Source organism: Myzus persicae, unplaced genomic scaffold (genome assembly GCF_001856785.1).
Source record: "Myzus persicae strain clone G006 unplaced genomic scaffold, MPER_G0061.0, whole genome shotgun sequence".
In the NCBI taxonomy this organism is placed as follows: domain Eukaryota; kingdom Metazoa; phylum Arthropoda; class Insecta; order Hemiptera; family Aphididae; genus Myzus; species Myzus persicae.
This window is the reverse complement of record NW_019100968.1, coordinates 14,874-19,746: the sequence shown is the minus strand read 5'-3', so window position 1 is coordinate 19,746 and position 4,873 is coordinate 14,874. Positions and strand designations below refer to the sequence as shown.

Genomic DNA, 4,873 nt, shown 5'->3' with positions numbered 1-4,873 from the left:
TCCATACAATAGCTAATAACTCTTTTTCTGTTGTACCATAATTTTGTTCTGCTTTATTCAGTACCCTTGATGAGTATACGATTGGTAAATCTTCCCCTATCGGACCTTGTGAAAGAACTGATCCAATTGCAAAGTTACTTGCATCGCATGTTACATTAAATGGTTTATCGAAATCTGGGTAACTAAGAATAGGTTCACTCACCAATCATTGGTTGGATGGTCGGACCGAGCTTCGTCGGCCGAAGCCTCGGCTGTGATCCTTCCAAGATTTAGGTCCGTGTACCACGGGCTCTTGGTGGGCCCTTACCAGCGGCGATCGCCACGGCGCGGTGGCCGCGACCCCCGAGTTAGGCTCGGTAGCCTTTGCTACGCCTCCCCGAGGCATCACCGAAGTGATCGACTCGCTCTTCTCGAGGTCGCAGTCCAAACCTCCAACACCCTAGTCCCCGCAGGTTTCGGTGTGTCCGCGTCCCAGACGCCAGCCCCGACTGGCCTCCCCTTTAGTCGCCTCTTACGACAAGCGTGTAAGACTGCGGACTTATTCTAATACCGCCCAGACCGCAGGGCGATCTTCGGATCATCGATCAGTTCTTTGCTTAAGGCTCTCCCGAGCGAATGTTCGGAAGGCTTCATAGGTAGTCTTGTTTGTGAGAATGGCCCCATCATATGGTGGCCAGGGACTTTGTTCTTGCTGAAGTTTTCTCTTCAGATTTTCTCTTTGAATATTGGTTCTTGGGCATGCGAGGAGAACGTGTTTAACTGTTTCGCTGCCGTTTCCACAAGCACATCCTGGAGCCGGTACTCTCTTGAACGAGTGGAGCTTTCCTCGGAAGTCTCCATGTCCAGTGAGCATTTGGCTCGTATAATGATCCATGGTGAGTGGAAGCCCATACCGGATTCTTACATCCGGAATGAGTTGAAACGTCCACTCACCCTTGTCTTGAGTGACCCATCTTTCTTGCCAGACCTCTAGCAGTTCTTTCAGGTCTCTTTCATATTCTTGGTGTGTGATGTCATTAGTCTTGAGGGATCTTCGAAGGACAAAGCGTTTAACTTCTAGATCCAACGGTAATTGTCCTGATATGACTTGTAAAGCAGCTGTAGACGTTGTCCTATATGCGCCTGTTATGGCTCGCAAGGCGTCACGTTGAGTGCTTCCAAGTTTTGTTATTGAGCATTTGAGCTCTAGCGCTTTCTGCCATATGGAGGCAGCATAGGTAATTCTGGGTAAGAAGACCCCTTTATATATCACCAGGGACGTGCTCTGTTCTACACCCCAGTTTGCCGAGGTCATGGAGCGTAGTCGTGTAAACATTTCTTTGGACTTGTGTGATATGTCCTCTACATGCTCTCTGTATGATCTTCTAGGGTCTATAATGACACCTAGGTATTTAACTGTTTTAGTCGCTTTGATTAATATGGCGTCTGCACTTGAACCAAATGGCACCGTGTAGGTGGGTTTGACCCCACCTTTAAGGGTCATTATTTGGCTCTTTGCCATTGAGAAGTTTAAGCCGTACTTATTTGACCAGCTTGTGAGTTGGTCGAAGTATTCCATAAGTCTCTTCTTGACGGTATCAAGCCTTGCAGCCCCGACTACTTGGAAGGTGTCTTTCCTAGTAGCCTGTCGGACTTCTTTCGGCGCTGTATTTGGCGCCTTTGTTTGTTTCGTCTTTGAGCCTTTCGACTTTTGTTTATTAGTCGTCTTTTTTCCAAGTCTCCCATCATGAACGCTTACCCTGACGGGTTCGACGTTAGATTTACGCTGGGTTACGCTTGCATAAGACGTGCCTTCGTTCGCTGGTTGTACGACTGCGTGGTCGTCATTCACCTGCGTGTTCTTAGGCTTGGCAACCTTATCGTTTTTCTTTTTAAGTAATTCGTCGTAACGACCTTCCAACTGTGCGTGTTTGTACGTTATGTCCCTTACAATCGAACAGATGCGATTGTAGGAACCCGTTAGCTCTTTGCGCATTGAGACTGTTATGCGCTTACTTAGACTGTCATTCTCAATCATCGATTTCAGATAGTCGAGTTCCGAGTGAACTAGGTGATTAAGCTCACCAACGTTCTCCTCGGGTTCCTCTTCTAACTTCGTCTTTTTGGGTTTTTCAGTGCTATTATCAAGACTTATAATTTCTGGTTCTGGTTCTTGTCTCTTCTGAGTACCAGAAGTGGTCGGACCATCCAGCTTTTCCGTGCTTCCTTCATCCATGGCAGTATTGTCTGTCACAGAGACAACCGAGCTATGACTATCAATTCGTCTGTATGATATATTCTGTACGCCCGGGCTGTTTGTCGGGCTACGCAGAATTCTCATTTGGTCGTCTTCCGACAATTCGTCGTGCATATGTTCATTTAATATTAACCTAGCCGTTTCAAGAGAGTCTTTTATCTCTCGTGAAAGGTCGTAGATTATAAATCTACTTTTCTTGGATAGACCTCCGACCCCTAATATGTCGAGGTCTTTGATTGCCTTGTCTAGTTTTTCCTTAGCCGGTTCCAAGTGGGTACCTGTTTTAACCTTGCATTTATCTAGAAATAATATCTTGTTAGTTATTTCGTCTAACACCTGGATCATTTTGTCACGATTATAATCGGTGATTTGGTTATGTATTCCAGTGATTTTGCTCTTTGGCCAATACTTGTCATCTTGAAAGAACTCCTTTATGTAGTTCAGTTTCGCTTGCATACTTATAATATTCGATTCCGATATGTCAAATTTTTCCAATTCCGAGTTCCAGCTTACATTATCCGAGCTATTGATGACGACCGATGTGACGAGCTCACTCACAACTGCCGGGTCTGAGGTTTCCGAGGCCTCTGTACCAGTAACATCATCTTTATTTATAGGCTTGTTCATATTTAGAGTCTTGAGGGGATTGCCCTCTGTTGGCCCAAGTCCCTCTGGCCGCCGGTGGGCTATGCCGGCGGTTGCATTTTTGCCAGGGATGGATGCCCGGAGTCGGCCTACTCCGGACATTTGAGAGCCTCTTAGCGCCGGACATGCGTCCGGTCGGGCGGGGTCACCACGACAAGGTGGACTCTCTCCGACCCCGAGTATTCCTGACAGTGCTTTACTGCTAGCATCCGTATGTACCTCTGTGATCGCTGCAGACGGGTCATACATACGTACTACTGGTTCTGAGCTCAGTGCTTTCTTCAGGTTTTCAAAGGCAGTTACCTGACTTGGCCCCCACTGGTACGGCACATCCTTACCCGTCAGTCGCGTCAATGGTTCCGCCATTGTGGCGTAGTTCACAATAAACCTTCTGAAGTAACCAGACAGACCAAGGAAGCGTCGTATTTCATGTGCATCATTGGGTACAGGGAAATTCACAATCGCTTCTACTTTACGACCAGGCTTTACCACGCCTTTTGAGATCCGGTATCCCAAGTAGTCCAACTGCTCTGCACCAAAATTACATTTAGCCGGTTTCAAGGTGAGCCGCGCCTTCACAAGTGCCTCAAGTACTTTCGGTAGGTCACGCATCATATCCTCCCAGCTAGCTGAGGGTATGATAATATCATCCAAATAGGTATTTATTACACCTGACTCCTTCAGGTCCTTGAATGCCATGTTCATTAGTTTTTGAAAGGTACCCGGCGCGCCCTTGAGCCCGAAAGGCATCCGTTCGAACCGGGCGGTGACACTTTCCGTAACAAAGGCAGTCTTGTCTTTAGCTTGTTCGGTCAACGGAATTTGCAAAAAGCCATTAGACAAGTCCAGCGTTGTGAAAATAGTACCACCTGCTAGAGCTCCAAGTTGCTCGTCCACTTCCGGCATCGGGTAGGGGGGTACGACAGTTTGCGAGTTGAGTCTGCGGTAATCGACACATAGTCGCTTATCACCGGAAGACTTGTTTACTAGTAGGACGGGGCTTGCATACGGCGAGTCCGAGTCACTTATAATACCGGCCTTCTTCCACTCGTCCAAGTTTGTGGAGATGGTCTGTCGATCTTATGTTGAGGTTCGGTATGGACGAACTTTCACTGGCTCCGAACCGGTAGTAGTAACTATGTCCATCTTCAGCATGTCCGTACAGCCCAGTTCGTAAATGTTTTTTGCAAAAGCATCACGGTAACGATTTAGTAGAGCCAACAGCTCTTCTTGGTTGGAATCGGGCCACTGTGGCGCGATTTTCACATCTTCGGCCTTTATCGGTTGTCTCTGGTCCGATATTTTCTGGTCAACTGCTAACGCGACTTTTACGGGTTGTTCGCTTACTACAAAATTCGAAACTTCTTCACTGGACTCGAAGACCAGCTCTTGGCCTTTTTTGTAATAATTGACATGTGGTAGTGTTAGCCATGTTCTACCTACCAAAACATCTACGGGTATAACGTTGTCCGGCACGACAATTGCTCCGTGGTCGTATCCCGTGACACCGTCTACGGTCACGTCCAATACGGTTTCGCCGATCGCGGTGACGCCTGGTTGCGTGACGTCGCCCACGGTATATAACGCCGTCCTTTTCGGTTGTATCTCGGCATGGCAGCGTTCCGCGACGGAGTTGCGTACTAACACGTTCGAGCAGCCCGTGTCTATGAGCCCCATGACAGAGAGCTGGTTGAGCACCATCTTCCTTGCGAAAGGATTCACATATACTTGCGGACTCAAGATTTCGGCACGATACGCCTCACGATTATTGTCCGCCGTCGAGGATGCATTGGTTACTTCTTCTGGGCATTTGCCCCGAGTATGTCGTTCTGACCCACAATTTGAACACTTCATTGCTCTACGAGGTTTTGGGCAATCCCTTGCAATGTGCCCCGACATCCGGCAGTTGTAACAGGAGATTTCCGAACGATTAGTCGTAGGTCCTGACTGTGGCTTAGGTTGTTCTACAGTCGTGTTATTGATCGGCGCGAC

At 47.8% G+C, this 4,873-nt stretch overlaps 1 pseudogene; it reads left to right on the top strand.

Moving 5' to 3' along the window:
- The first annotated feature begins 134 nt into the window (after positions 1 to 134).
- On the top strand, positions 135 to 973 carry LOC111027080 (annotated as a pseudogene).
- The last annotated feature ends 3,900 nt before the right edge of the window (positions 974 to 4,873 follow it).